This window comes from Tursiops truncatus, chromosome 7 (genome assembly GCF_011762595.2).
Source record: "Tursiops truncatus isolate mTurTru1 chromosome 7, mTurTru1.mat.Y, whole genome shotgun sequence".
Taxonomy (NCBI): domain Eukaryota; kingdom Metazoa; phylum Chordata; class Mammalia; order Artiodactyla; family Delphinidae; genus Tursiops; species Tursiops truncatus.
Window position 1 is genome coordinate 81268395 of NC_047040.1, and position 16673 is coordinate 81285067.

The 16673-nt window shown below is 42.4% G+C and overlaps 1 long non-coding RNA gene across 1 annotated transcript in view; it reads right to left on the reverse strand.

Annotated features, from left to right (window-relative positions):
* Positions 1-210: 210 nt before the first annotated feature.
* Positions 211-16673, reverse strand: part of LOC141279198 (uncharacterized) — a 100646-nt gene continuing 84183 nt past the window's right edge. Inside the window, exon 7 of the long non-coding RNA XR_012333125.1 lies at positions 211-5913. This is a non-coding gene — a long non-coding RNA (uncharacterized lncRNA). The remainder of the gene's footprint in view (positions 5914-16673) is intronic.

The window sequence follows — 16673 nt, forward strand, 5'->3', positions numbered from 1 at the left end:
ATATGCCAAACATCTACTTCCACCTTTATATTCCCCACAGTGGGAAAACCAGATGCTAAATAAAAATTGGCGGCTGTGCTTCTGTCTCTTAGCAGCAACGCTCCTCTCAGACCTGGCTGGAATCACAGGGTGCCACCTTGTGTATAAGTTGACGATTTACTTCCCAAGTTCCACAAAGGGTCCAGACAGACTCAAAAATAATCAGCCCATAAGCTTTGTATTTTATTAACCAAGGAAAAATGAGACACATGTAATTGGAGGAAACAGATTTGGAAACACATAGCTCCAGAGGGTGCACAACACTCAATTTTGAATCACGCCGACAGCCTGTCTCATTTGTTGCCCCATCCTGACCGGAAAACACACCCAATACCCCACACATGGAATAGATTGACGCTGCTCACTCAAGCTTCTGGATAGAGATACCAGAAATCAGTAAAGCTCTTGTAACAGAGCTAATGAATCTGACGAGGACAGTTATCTGTGTCCAAACAGCAAGTAAGCTATGTCGATTTAACTTCAGGGCTCTGGATTTCTGAGAGGCACTAGGTTCCATGGAGGTGATGATTATGATCCTACTTATTTTAATAAAGTGCTGAGTTTGAAACAGAGAAATAATTGTTGGAGCAAGTCCACAGGAGGTAGCTCCTTCCCAATCCACCTACCTTGCCCTTGGGAAATTCCACACTTTAAATTCAGCACAGCTGCCATTCAGCTGAAGCCATGTTACATTCATGGAACTGGCTGGACCTTTCATGTTATTTTCAGTAGAGAGTTGGAGTGGAGAATCTGGGGCTTTGGGGCTGCAGTTGCACATCTCCTGTTGGCTTAGGTCTCCCGTAACATCCATTCTTCTCAGTTGCCTTCCCTGGCCCCCTCCACCAGCGCATCCTTTTCTCCTCAAGCATCTCTGAAAAGTAACTTGGAAGGTGGTTTCTCTCTCCTTGTGAGGGCAGTTCAGTTTCACTGACGTGATGGTGCATCTCAGACGAGTAAACCAGGCTCAGAGCATCGAGCTCTCTGGGGTCCAAAGTATTAGATGAGAGGAGTCCATTGTTAGGAACCTTGGGTTGCTATTCTAAATGTGGCTTCCTTTACCTATTTTTTTCTCTCTCCCGCCACCAATAGACTAATGTTGGGCTTCCCTGGTGGCGCAGTGGTTGAGAATCTGCCTGCTAATGCAGGGGACATGGGTTCAAGCCCTGGTCTGGGAGGATCCCACATGTCGCGGAGCAACTGGGCCCGTGAGCCACAGCTACTGAGCCTGCGCGTCTGGAGCCTGTGCTCCGCAACGAGAGAGGCCGCGATAGTGAGAGGCCCGCGCGCCGTGATGAAGAGTGGCCCCCGCTTGCCACAACTAGAGAAAGCCCTCGCACAGAAACGAAGACCCAACACAGCAAAACTAAATAAATTAATTAATAAACTCCTACCCCCAACATCTTCTTTGGGAAAAAAAAGACTAATGTTTATAAACACAGATTTGTGAATGGAATATGCAGTTGGAATCCTGAATTAAAGAAAATTGGTAATTGATTTAGTAATAGCCACACACCTTGTTGACCTTATCTTTGTGTTCCCAAGAACAAAATGGCCTGTTTCTTAAGAAAAGGGCCTGATATCAGCATATTGAGAGACCTCTGAACTCCAGAGTGACTTGTTAGGAGGCAGAAAGGAAAACAACTTTGTCTCCAAATTAGAAAACAGGTTTGCTTGTCTTTCATCAGCTGCTAATGGTGACCTTGGCAGAGAAAGAAACAGAAACCACTGAAATAAAATACACTAGTTACCTAGATATTTACTGGCTCACCTACACCCCTCACCTTTTTTTCAGAAGGGATTTCAGAGTAGCTAAAATGCTAGGATAACATTTGGGCTGTAAGTTTCCTAGTAATGTGGCGTTTCATAGCTGTGTGAAACTAGGAAACCTTGTCAGCTTCACAGATCACAATGTCCATTAGATAAAATGATTGCTCAGAAGATTTACAATTATTCCTGGTCCTAATCAGAATATCCAAGAGTAAACAGAGCAACTAGGTGGTATGAAAGACACCTTAGCGGTATCCTTATAATAGACACAAAAGGGAGCATCCTCTGGCGATTTCTTATAGTAACTTTCTATATAAACTGACAGCATCATATGCAATCCAGCATAAACAATCCTGCAAGGGTTAAAATGGACCTGGATGTCTGAGGCCAAGAGCCACACCCCATGCAGATTCTGGAGCCGTGAATGGACTCTTCAGCCTCCAAGCAATTCTCCCTGAATAGTGTTTTTCTCTCAGCTGTGTCCTGATAAACTCTGTGACTGAGAGCTCAAAATTGTGGCTCCATTGCAACTGCCTGAAGTGTGGCTCTTCTAAGCGCCCATTAAAGGCAGCCTTAAATGACTCTGCTGTGGAGGACAGAGACCGTCCTTTTCTGGAAAGAAAGGAGATTAACAAGGACCAGTGCCTGAACAGAGAGCTGTCCCTCCTGCTGTTGCAGTGAGCTAAGGGTGCACCCACTAGCTGAGCCTAGAAGTAATTTTGCCTTTGCATAAACAAGACGTGCATTGCTCTCTCAGGTTAGATGGCATGGGGAGGTGGGGTCCTGCACGCTGCATCCACACGATGGTTGCCCTCTAGCTGGTGGCAATAGCTGTTGTTTGCCAGCTCTGTTCTCTAGCTTTGTGTGTAGATGCTTTTGCACCAAGTTCCCCATCTTCCACACTTACCCGCTCCCGCAGTCCTTCGCAGCAGTGGTTATTCCCCTCTAGGGCTGGTACACAGGCCCGTGCCTACAGATGACCCTGGCACTTTAGGATAACTTAACGGGACTCCATGGACAAAGGGACTGTGGAAATGGACATCAGTTTGAAGGCCAATTTCCCCCACCACATGGATGCCCTCCATTAAGTTTGGGGGCAGCTATAGCTTGGTCCAGAGTTTGCTGCTTGAAGACTCTACTCACCTTCTTGGTCCTTTCTCCTACTACTTCTCTATTTCATGGGGATGAAATGGCCTGAATAGTTTGTTTCAACCCATATATGCAATAGCTCCAGCTGTTTAAAATGTGCCTGAGTCCTTAACCAAAGAAAACAACATTTGAAACCTATTTTAGGCAGAGACGAGCCTGGACTATTCTACCGAAATATTCCCCCTAGTGAGGAAAATGAGATTGCAGGGAAAGGGGTGGTGGTAGAGAAAAATTCTTACTTCTCACTTCATAAACCCCTCTGTACTGAGTAAATAATAATAATAGTAATTCTAGATAGATGAATTTAAAAACTCCTTCTAAAAAATTAAAGTCAGATAAGGGAGCACTTGGGCTTGGGAGAGAGACCAAGCTTGTCTCCATGTATTCTACAACCCTTGTTATATTGCTTAACCTCTGTGAGTTTACTTGTGAAATGGATCTACTGTGCCTATCTCATAGGCTCCTCACGAGAGCTAAATGAGACAACGTGGTACAAATCGGCTAACACAGTGCCTGGCAAATAGTAGAGGCCCAATCAACATTAAAACTACTATTGCTTTTCTCTGCCCTCTGCCTTTTTATTTCCATGGCTTGAGGTGGTTAAAATTAGATACAGTTAGAACTGTAGCATATATAAGATGAAACCCTGCATTTCTACTCTGGCTTATGTTTTACTTTAAACTCTTTAACTTAAAACTAAACTAAACAGAACATTCCTCCCACCGCCCCCCCCCCCCAAACACCTCATTCCCTGGCCCTGTTTGGGTCCCAGGCATGTAGAACTATTATTCAAATCATCACAGCCATAGGGCCATGCCAAAGACATAACATTAGATCCTTCAAAGTGAGAAGATCTTATATTTATTAAGGATGGACATATTTATAGCTACATACTTAATCAAACCCTCTGAAAAGTTCAGTTTATTTTTCATTTTCCGAAAGTTCTCTTCAATAACTATTTATCACGTGGCCTTAAGACCCAGATTTGAGGGGAGGGATCTGCCTTTCCTTCCTTCTTTTTTCTTACCCTCCTTCCCTCCTTCTTTTCCCTGCTTCCATTTGCTTCTTATTTTAGGAAATTCTCAAGCTAATTTTTAAAAGTTCAAGTGTCTGTCTAAACAGCAACACAGCTATTTCCTGTTCAAATTCAGACAGAGATAGGCTACTTACCCATGAAAAATCTCATATCACAATCAGGAGCTCGCTTGTGGCTGAGTTTATGTCCCCCTGGAAAATGAATGCTACCACCTTCACAAGTGAGATTATAAAGGAGATCAGCAGGGGTTCCAACATACTGGGAGGACTTCCAGAAGCATTTGCAAATGATGTTTGAAAATAAAGTTTGTCTGATTGTTTTCAACAAATCTGTTTGGAACACATCCACCCTAATGTATGCCCTGCCTTGGCTTTGTAAAGAGCCAGATATTCCTCAGAGTCAAACCTGGTGACTAAAAGTGAGCAAGCCATTAGAGTAGTTTGTTTTTGTTTTGGTCACAGAGGAAGGAGGTAATGATAATGGTTTGCTTGCATGATTTGTAAACTGTCTCTGAAGGCCTTTTTCCAAAAGAAGAGTTCCATAAATGCAGTAAACTTGTCCAAGTCTCCACGTTGCAGGATCACACTGATTTGGGGGTACGTATACTGCTCACTATGTGCTTTTAAGCCAGTCCCATTGCTTACTCACCTTCTCTCCTCTTTATGATCCATTGGTATAACTTAATTAAGAGGAAACTATTGGAACATAAGACAGATAACCTTAATTCTACCCACCTTTCCTGACTCCTGAGCAATGAGAAAATTCTTCAGATGAGAGTTTAGCCAAAAAGAACAATAACATCCTTCTCGGCACTGTGTTCTCTGACAAGATATTCCTTCTTCATTATTTTTACAAATTTATGAGCAGCTCTGAAGGCATTTTATTCGAATAAGATGGAGAATATTCAAGCTTGACTTTGTTACTTTTAATATAGCCTGCAGTCTGTACAGAATTCATCACTTTTAGAGTCACCTTATTCTAATTAGAAATAATTTGCCATTATATGAAATAGTAAGAAGAGCGGGAATAGCCCCCAAAATACTTAGAATAGAGAATGTCAACTTCGTTTCTACCTGCACACCGAAGATTCCTTTCCCACCCTAGAAGTTGTGCTTGCTCTCAATAGTACAGCTACCAGCCCGGAGCAGGCACAATTATTGACTTCTCCTCTGCCCTGTTGCTTGATCTATAGCAATAAATTCCCAGGGCGGCTGTGCAATTATACACAACGTGATCACTATCACAGCAGGCCCGGCTAGATACGGATACACAACACGATCACTTACCCAGTAGGCACCGTTCGATGTGATGACACAACATGATCACGACACAGCAGGTCCTTTAAATATGTATTCCTAACATGGCCGTGACTCATATACCAGGCAACTTGCATGCTTCTGGACTGCAACCACCATCCCTGCAGGAACACCTTGATGGGGACGTGTCATAAAATACCCAACTCCACACGTGCACTCAGGTGTAGACACCCTGCACAAGGTCGTTTAGCACAGCAGGTTCTGCCCTACAAAAATTTGACCGTGGACACAGTGGAAACAGATTTGATCCTGCAGACAACATGTGATAGGACCTTCCAATGGACTGCTAACATGGCAGGCAATATTCTGACTTTAGCCAAGTGCAAATAAGCAAAAGCCTAATGATGAACAAAAGACCTGTAATTTAGAAAACGCTGCAACAAATGGCCCCAAAAGAAAAGACAAGGAGCTCACTGCCTTCCGTGGAGTGTGGATTTTCCTGCACCCACACCTCCAGTGCCCCTGGCAGAAGAGGATGGCTTTGACATTATCCTGTTACTCTCATTAGAGCACATCCTTTTGATGGAAGGTGCTGTGTCTCTGAGCTGCTTTGATGTGTGTGAAAATACGCCAACTTCTTTGTGTAAAGTAACGTTATCAGCAGTTCTGTAGAATAAAAAAGAAAAGCTTTTTAAGCAAATAAATGGAATACTTTTTTTGCCAGCTTTAAAGAAACAAATGGATTTGCAAATTTGAAATCCAAATAAAATTTGAAATCAAATTAACAAAAAGGAGAGTCATTATTTTATCAAAGAGCTTTTCATTTACTTTTAAATGATGTTACTCCCATAGATTCCAATTTGGCTGCTCTGGAATGTGGCCCAGAAATGTACATTTAACAGATACACCAGGTGATTCTGCATCAGAGTATTTTATACGGCTTCATCCCATTGGTTTTCTTTTCTCCTTCCTCTTTTCTTTTCTCTAATTTTCATCTTCCTCTTGCTTTCCCTCTGTCTCCTCTCCCATTCTCTCATCTTTTTTCCCTTGGCTCTATCTTCCTCCCGTAATTTTTTGTTTTTTCCCTAGGTATGGGCAGGAATGGGGAGATTGGGTGAAGGGCCACAAGGAAAAGAGAAGAAAGAAAATCCTGTCAATTTCATAAGCCTCAAGTCATGTTCCAAAACAGTGTGAGGTGTCACTGTAGTCCCTGTGCCCCTTTAATTGTAGCACACAGATCATGCCACCTAAGTTTCAACAGTCATGGTTAATAGAGGGAGGTCACCAGGAGTCAAGAGAAGACAGGCAGAGATCTTGGACTGAGCCTGCAATCGTCCAAGTTTGTTTCCACCAACTAAAAAATGCTGCATTTAAAGTACTTACAGCAAACCCAGGATTGGAACAACTATCGTCTTAAGTTCCCACTAATGGTGTTTGTAAATAAGGAGGATCCAGTATTCATGGTCATCCCGTTCCTCTGCTTTCTACCCCGATTCTTCATCTGTTTACTGGTCATCTGTTGTTTTTTTTGTTTTAATATTTATTTATTTGGCTGCTCCAGGTCATAGTTGCCGCATGCGGGCTCTTAGTTGCAGCATGCGGGCTCTAGTTCTCTGACCAGGGATGGAGCCTGGGCCCCCTGCATTGGGAGCATGGAGTCTTAACCACTGGACCACCAGGGAAGTCCCGGTCATCTGGTTTCTTTGCTTCTCCCCTGGACTGTTTCATTGAACACAGTGAAGTAATATAATTTGAAGAACCCTAATTTAGGAGTCAGGAGGTCTGTATCCCCATCTGGCCCTGGCATTAGCTACGCTGTGAACCTGGAGAAGTCCTGCAACCTCTCCAGTCTCATTGTCTTCACTGTAAATTAAGGGGGTTATCTGCAATGCTCATTTTAGTTCTAAAATTATATAGAATAAAAAGAAGTCATATTCCTCTCCTATAATGCTTCAAGATAAATAAGGCATAAATTATAATAAAGTTTTTAGCATCCAGAATAAGTGATTTTTTTTGTCCTTAAAAAAATTTAAACTAGCAGTATCTTGTCTAGAGTCAGAATTAAATGGCTGCCCGTTTCCTACTGTATTTGTTAGCTCATAATCAAAGGGAGTCTGAATGGTAAAATATAAACTTAAAAAGAGGTTAATGTTTTGAATTGAACTACTAGCTTCTTAAATGTCCTGATTATTAAGGATATATTATTTTTATCATGATTATCATTTAAGGAAATTACAAGAATGCCTTTTTAAAATTAAACAGTTTGAGTGGATTAAACATTGGCTTTATTATTATCACAACTCATATTTAGGATCCCCCTGAGTAGCGTGGGGAAAAAATATTTAAACATCTTTTCTGAACACTTATAAACAAGATGAGAATAGGATATAGAAATAAGGCATATGAGTTCTTAGGACAGAAATCTTTCTCCTTGGACACAAAGTATCAGCCTTTATGGTGATATTGCACAGAAGGAGGGAAGAAGGGTACGGGAGCTGCAGGGAGGGAGGAAGGGGAAGGACAGAACTAACACTTATGGAACAATGTCATTTATCAGGCACTGTGTCATTTACCAGGCACTGTACGAGGCACTTTGAATTCATTTAGTACCTGACCACTGAATATCTTCTGTGCCTAATCTGAGAGCTGATCATGGAGTGTCAAGGAAGGAAGACATGGCCTTTGCCTACATTTAATCTCATAAAAGTCCATCTTTAAAAGTCCATATTATTGACCCATGTTCTTTGCACAGCTCACCTTGCATTTTACTGCAATTCATAAGGTATACAGTGTTTCCTCCCACCCCACCCCCACCCACAGGACATAAACATACCTTTCCTTTTCTATCCTATACCTAGTGTTGGTCATGAATTAAGCGCTATTGAGTAGAGAACTATACAGGATCTGTAAAGCAAGTATTACCTACTTCTACTCAATTAACAAAATTAATAAGAATATTAGCATCCAACTTTTACCATCTTCCCAGACAGAGAAGTCAATCAGGAAAATTAACAACAGCCTGAAATTTCCTTGGATTTCATACAGTTCTATATTTTTTGTTTTGATTTTTAATTTTTAAAAATTAAACTTACTTTAGTTGCAGTTTAAAATTAAATTAAAATTATTATTTTTTTTGGCTGTACACGGCCTCTCACTGTTGGGGCCTCTCCCGTTGCAGAGCACAGGCTCCGGACGCGCAGGCTCAGCGGCTACGGCTCACGGGCCCAGCTGCCCCGCGGACCCGGGGCACGAAGCCGTGCCCCCTGCATCGGCAGGCGGACTCTCAACCACTGCGCCACCAGGGAAGCCCTAAAATTAATTTTTAACTGTACAGTTCAGTATCACTAAGTATATTCACATTGTTGTGCAACCAGTCTCCAGAACTTTTTATCTTACAAAACTGAAACTCTATGCCCATTAACTAACAACTCCCGTTTCCCCTCCCCCCAGTCTCTGGCAGCCAGCATTCTACTTTCTGTTTCTATGAACTTGACTACTCTAGGTACCTCATATAAGTGGAATCATACAGTATTTGTCTTTTTGTGACTGATTTATTTCACTTAGCATAATGTCCTCAAGGTTCATCCATGTTGTAGCATGTGTCAGAATCTCCTCTTTTAAATTTAACGCTGACTAATATTCCATTATATGTGCGTACCACATTTTGTTTATCCATTCATCCATCAATAAGCACTTGGGTCACTCCTACATCTTGGCTATTGTGAATAATGCTGCTATGAACATGGGTGTGTAAATATCTCTTTGAGACCCTGCTTTCGATTCTTTTGAGTACATACTCAGAAGTGGAATTGCTAGATCATATAGTAATTCTATTTTTAATTTTTTGAGGAAACTCTGTACTGTTTTCCATAGGGGCTATACCATTTTACATTCCTACCAACAGTACACAAGGGTTTTAATTTCTCCCTATCCTTACTAACCCTTTTTATTTTCTTCTTCTTTTTTTTTTTTTTAAATAATAGCCATCCTGACTGGTGTGAGAGGATACCTCATTGTGGTTTTGATTTGCATTTCCTTAATGATTAGTGACGTTGAGCATCTTTCACATGCTTTTGGGCCATTTGTATATCTTCTTTGGAGAAATGTCTATTCAAGTTCTTTGCCCATTTTTAAATCAGGTTATTTGATTAAAAATAAGTAACTTGATTGTGTGGCATTTAGTGGTTTATGTAGCATTTTCACATACTTTACTATATTTTATATTCACAGTAACCCTGTCAAATTGGCAGGTAGGTATTTTGCCATCTACAATAACAAAAACTGAGAATGAGAGAAACTGAGTACTTTGACCAAATAGCCATTAATAGGCAGGACCAAAAGTTTGTGAGTTGAGTTCTATATTGTTTTTGTTTGAACATTTAAAAATATTTAGTATATGTAATCAATGGAAAAAGCACAGAATGAATTTCTGGACCACTCATTAAAAATCATAGACAAGATGGGAATTCCCTGGTTGTCCAGTGGTTAGGACTCAGCACTTTCACTGCTGTGCGCCTGGTCAGGGAACTAAGATCCCACAAGCTGTGTGGCATGGTTTAAAAAATAAAAAAATCATAGACAAGAAAACCAAGCTGTGAGTTTGAGATAAATTTCCTGGTGTCTTGTGGACCTAATCCCAATTTCCATGCCCCATTGCACTATATACATTTTCTTTTTCCAGATATCAGATCCAGGAATCTATTGTCAACAAGACTCTTTTCCAAACTATGAGATAGACATCCCTCGGCCTTCCTTCTGCATTCTGAGGGAAGTGAAACAAGGAAGCAGTGGAAAGGAACCCTGGGATATTCAGTCAAAGACGTTTCCCATCATGGCCCTAGGATCCTTGTTCTTAATCAGACATGATTTAAGTTAAAGGTCCAAGACTCCCAAACATAATACTGGTTTTCCATATATGTTGACTCAAGTTTGATGTTCTTCCCTCATTGACTTTGTGTAAGAAATTAGGGGACTCTTTCATTAAAATTAAACAGAAGGTACACTGCTTGGGAATCTTTGAACTTTTCTAGAGTGTGTTTCTGCTTGCAACCCTGGAATAAGAGGGGATGTTGGGGAGAGAGGAAAGTTGTAGAAACAGTTTCTTTTCCAAAGACCATGTCCTTGGGACTTTCACCTTTTTCACATCATTCATTCAAACAGCCAGTAATGCCTGCTACACTATCCACTTTCTACCAAGTTACTAATGCTTTCTACTAAGTGCTATAATGATTCAAAGATGAGAAAGTACATGCCTTTAGTGCCTATTGCCTGGTAGAGGAGACAAGACATATACACATTTAACTATGATGCAACATAGAAAGTGATAGGCATCTTAAGAAGCCCACACAAAAATGCTATGGGGAGAGAAACTATGGAGAGATTACTTCTGGCTGATAGGCTTGGGAGTACGTCAGAGAAAGATTTAGGGGGAAATATTCTCTGATCCTTGAAAAATATATGAACAGGTAGAAATGGGGCAAGAAGTTCATTCTTGGCAGAAAGAAATGTGTGAACAAAGACACAAAGGAGGAAAGGAGAGGATGCCTTCCAGGATCAGGAACCTGAAGGATGAAGCATGGTGAGTGGAAAGATCTAAGAAACAGTCCACAACAATTCCAGTACTGGTCCTGCTTTTTTTTTTTTTTTTTTTTTTTTTTTGCGTTACGCGGGCCTCTCACTGTTGTGGCCTCTCCCATTGTGGAGCACAGGCTCTGGATGCGCAGGCTCAGCGGCCATGGCTCACGGGCCCAGCCGCTTCGCGGCATGTGGGATCTTCCCGGACCGGGGCACGAACCTGTGTCCCCTGCATCGGCAGGCGGACTCTCAACCACTGCACCACCAGGGAAGCCCCTGGTCCTGCCTTTTAATGACTATTTGTTCAAAGTACTCAGTTTCTCTCATTCTCAGTTTTTGTTGCTGCAGATGGCAAAATACTACCTGCCAACTCCAAAGGGTTATTGTGAATATAAAATATAGTAAAGTATGTGAAAATACTATACAAACCACAAAAAGCTATACAAGCGTAAGAAGTTTTTATTGGTGGGTTGGGGCCCAATGATGGAAGGCTTTGAACATCAGACTGAGGGATTTGCACAAGCCACCTGCATCAGACCCAGAGGTCCTTCACCAAGAGTTCCCATTGCTACCCAGGGAAAGTCCAGTTACCTCTTCTACACAATGTGATGTAATCTGGTATACCAGCTGTATACACATTTGGTAACTGGTATAGGGTACAAACCTGTAACTCACTTTGTTAAATTAACTTGCTACAGTTTCAAAATTTTAAGCACAACGTTCCAGGTTTCTCTGTTTTCCTCTTCTATAGATTGACAGGTTTGTCCTCTGGCCTGGATGTTGGGGCCACCGTTCCAAATTTCTTGTTTTCACAACTCCCCTTCTCAAGCCCACACTAGGACATTCCTCCCAGCTCCACTGATTCCTGAAGAATCAGACTCAGTCCTGGTCTGAGGTTTGGAACGCACTGCTCACCTCACATTGAAGGTAGTTCCTGCTTCACATAGATGAAAACAATTTAAATTCATTAAGGGTGAGTATATTCATCAGCAACAATGTCTCAGAGGACCTGCAGTAGGAGTTAAACTGTCATCGTTTTGAAATTTGTGCTGGTTTTTATTTTATACTTAACTTTTCAATTGTCATTAACAATGGATTATTTGCAAAATTAAAACCATTCAGAATAAAGGTAAAGTGAATTCCTCTTTCCTGCTGCCCACCCACTAACTGCTCCCAAATGCAGCACCATTTCTCTGTAATCAGATACTTTTGCCTGGACTCCTACTGGTCTCCTAACTCCACTGGTCTCCTAACTAGATGCTCCTGACCAGTCTTACCTTCTTCCCGTCCAGTCTCCACAACGGTGCCAGAATGGTCGTTCTGAACAGGTACAGCTGTTTGCACCCTTCCTTTGCTTCCTCGGCACTGCCTACAGCCCTCCATGACTTCCCCCTCTGCCACTTCTCCCCATTCCACACCACCCCTCACCACCCCGCCCCGGTGGCATGCCCTTTCAGCCACACCCCACACCCACTGCACTCCAAGCCTGCTGTGCTCTTCCACAGTTGGCTTTTCCATGTGCTATCCCCTGGAGTTTCCACTCAGTATCCTCAGAGTGCACCTTCAAGTCTCGTATCTATCAATCCCTCCTCGGTGAAGACACCCTGACGGGGATGCCCACCCACCTTCCCCATCCCCACCCGGGACATCATGGATTCAGGCTTTCTCTCGGCACTTCGTGCAAAATTAACTCTATTGGGGCACTATTCGTATTTCATTATCACTATTTGTTTGCTCACCTGTTGCCACACTGGATCCTGAGCCTTTTATTTTTCCAAGCCTGGGTATCCAGCACAGTTGAGCCCAATAAATAGTTGTTAAATGAATGAATAATGTACCCACAAACCTTGACTTTAGAAAGTGCTCTACAAATCCTAGTTCCCTTTCGCCCGTTTTCCTGTCCCCTATTCTCTTCAGTGTCTAACAACCTTAATTTCCATTTCAGCCCGACCCAGGTCACCATATGGGGACCCCAACCACAGATGTCCACTTGGAGGGAGCCATCTTGCCAGTCATGATGAAGAGGCCATTTTCTATCTTCAAGCAGACTAGAGTGAAAGAAAAAATTCTCACATCCATCAACTCTATGGCACTCTCTTGCCTCAATCAACCTTTCGGTTACACTTTGGAGAGAAATATTTTGTCATATTCATTTCTACCGAAGTCTTGTAAAACAGAATTTTACCCAACTGAGTAATGACAGAAAAGAAAACTAAAGGTGATATACCAACCAATTTAAACTGGAAATTCAGTTGAATATTGCATGGCTTCTCTGTGCCGGCTGGGGTGTGAGCTAGGTCTCCACACATATTCTTCCCTCTGTCTGGAATAATTTATTTAGTTCAGCTTTCTCAACATTGGTGCAATGGATATTTGGGCCTGATCATTCTTCGCTGTGGGGCTTTCCAATGCATCCTAGGATATTTAGCAGCAACCCTTGCCTCTACCCACTCGATGCCAGCAACACCCCTGCCCCAACTGAGACAACCGAAAATGTCTCAAGGTATTGCCAAACGTCCCCTGGAAGGCAAAATCACCCCTGCTTGAAAGTCATTGACATAACTGATTCCTGTTCACCCTTCGTATTTTAGCTAATGTGTCACCACCTCTTGGAAGCGTTCCTTAACCCCTCAGAATGGATCAAATGCCCCGTTACATGTTCTTATAACATTGTACACCATTTCTTCAGAATATGTATCAAGGGTGGCAACTCTATATTTATTAGCGTGGCTATTTGCTTATCATTTTTTCCTAATCTATAAGATCTATGAAAATGGAAACTGGGTCTACTTTTCTCCCTGTCGTATGCCTTAGCACGGTTCCTAGTTCATATTAGGTACCACCGTAAACAAACGCTGTGTAAAAGAGAGACCGGGAATGCAGAGATCAAAGATGCCCTCAATAGCAAAATTCAAAAACTTTCAGAGGAAACATAGATATGAACCATTGGCCAGAGGCATCTAAGAAGAAATATAGTTCACGGGAGATGGGAACTTGTAAGTAATATTCTTTCCATATACTTGAAAGACAGTGGAGAGCAGCTATGAAATTAATGTCTCAGGAAAGTCTCAGATGAGACCCTATGGGGGTGTGAGAGGATGGGTACATACAGACGTGGAGTCATCTGCAAGAACAGTGCTGTGGAGGCTAACATCAGCCCAGGAGCTGAGGCTCACGTAACGGACTACAAGAAAAATTTTACGATACCATCTTTAGATGGCAGGACTCGACCTGCACAGAAAGCAGCAGCCCTGTAGCCCTTAAGGGAACCCAGGACAGGAGGAAGCTAGGGGTACAGGGAATCATCCACTCACAGTTTCTGATACATACTGTATCCACGGCTAGATTCAAAACGAAGTAAACATTTTAAAATTTCCTTTACTGAATGAATAACAGATCATTTTCCTTTGTGAAGATGTAAGCAAAATAGGAACTAAACTATTTAATCTATCTGCTGTCAACGTCTTTTCCAAATAAGGGCTCTTAAATTGTTCTCACCTTTTCTTACTCTAAACTTTCCACTGTGATTTGTTTGATGTTTGTTTATTAGAGGGGTGTTGGAGTCAGGGTCTTGGCAGGAAAAAGATGGACACAATAAAGGAATTGTTTATAGGATATGTTGAGAAACCACAAGGATGGTGCTATATCTAGGGTCTAAGAGTGAGGCACTGTTGTCACCTCTAAGCCTGAAGGGGTAAAGGAGAGGGGAGTGGTTACAGGAACAGAGAGACAGTTACATAGATAGAGAATGCAGAAGAGAATGCAGCCGGCTTGTAGTGACCAGGCAGGGAGGGAGCACAGAAAATGAATCTATACCCAGCTTTGCTCTGCTTCCCATCTCCACCTCCCTCTCATCTGCTTTTGCTCCTTAGTGGTAGCAATCCAGCAAGCAAGGTTACCTGCTGATTCAGTTCACAAAGGTGAGTCTCCAGGGCCCAGGACAGGAAGGAGAAGGGTACAAAGCGAATGTGGAGGGGCAGCAGAAAATATCCAGCACACTGTTTCCTTACACACCATTTCCAGATGGTGGACAATAATGTTATTTTGGAATTAACACAACGCTTTGTAAAATAACATTGATTTTGTGATATCACTTTTTTACTGGGAGATAGAGTATATTTCAACTGTGTGTATACTTTGAAAGTAGACACAACATAGGAAATCCTGCATGGCTATCTCAGAGACTTGATAATTTCCATAGTCATTGTAGTGACTCAGACTAAGAACTAGTCTAGCGCCAGCTTCCAGGTCCCCTGTTACACTCTTGAACATGGCTGCATGACAGAGACACAAAACTTAACCCGCTTCTGCCTCTCTCCTTTAGGGGTGTGATAGGATCACATAGTAGAGCCTTCTTAACTTTCCCTGCGAAGGATGTAGGAGCAGCAGACGTGAGAAGAGTCATCATGGTTCTTTGAAGAAGTTTAGAGGGAGGGAGAGAGGGTGGGAGAGAGAGAAAGAGAAATAAGCAGCCGTTGGGATGAGAGGGATGCTGGGGCAGTAGGTGGCTAAAAAGAAATGTTAGGATATTTGGCTCTTTGTCATGCAATAATACACCTCTCCCCTTGGAATTTTCTGAGACCTAAATAAAGATTGAAATTACTTCCCAATTTAAATATGAAGCTGTTCAGAAAGAGACCCCAAGTCATCTCAGCCTTCTATAGGCTATAGGAGCAAAGAACAGATGGCCATCTGGACAAGGGCCCTAGAGCCAGAAGGAAAATCCAAAGAGCATGGCAACTCAGAGATGCCAGCAACAACATGATGCCTGGGTGAACTCTCCCCTACTCTCCCCTACATTTTCCAGGAAGAGAGAGCACTTTCACCAAGGGCAACATGGAGAAAGGACAGCCTAGCTCAACACACTAATAGGTGCAAACATTAACAAATGGGTTGGCGGCCACACCTACTAGACAGACCCCATCTTGGGATGATGAAGCCTACTGGGGTGATTCTAGTCGCTGAGACCAAGCTTGGGCTTCTGTCTGTCCCATCTCTTGAGTCCTGACCTGGGCTTGTCGCCCAAGCTCCCATCTGTCCTGCTCATTACTTGGCACTCTTTCCTGTTCACAGACTCAGCCTCCACCTGTGTGTGCCTTTGATGAACCCCTTCTGCAAACTCTAGCCCTAGCATGCATTTGAATTCCAAGGTTTGATAGCTGCTTTTCTCAACACTGCATTTCTTCCAATTTTGTTTGGGATTCTTGACACTATCTTGGCTTGAAATATTGATACACACTATTCTTACCTCATAACCAGGAACAGGTGGGGTCTGATGCTAAACCACGTTCGTGCCACTATCCTCAAGATACTCCAGCCTGGCCAACTACCTCAATTCCTGCAAACCAATATTATATCACTAATATTTATTGTTTTTTTCCTGTAAGCCTAGAACTTTGCATGAATTCTCTCTTGTAATCCACAGGAAATACATGTATGTAAGAGAATACTGCCTTTCCTATTTTACAGATGAAAATACTAAAACATAGAAAGGTTGAGTAACTTGTCTAAGATCAGAAAGCCAGCTGCTGGTAAAGCTGGCATTGGAACCCAGGCAGCCAGACTGCTGAGTCTATGCTTTCACCCACGCATTTCAGAACATTTCCAACCTTCCGGAAAGGGGATGACCCAAGACCTTGCCTTCCTTCCGGTTTGGAACACCCTCCCTCATTCTGTACCTAGTGAGATCCTTCTTCACGTCTCAGTTTACATGTTTCCTCCTCAGAGAGACCTCCCTGTTCACCTGGCTAAAGACAGTCTCCCCTGTCTATATTCTCTCAGGCATCCTGTTTTTCTCCTCTGTTAAATTTATCCCAACAAACATTCCTTTGCATGTTTACTTGTGGAATGTC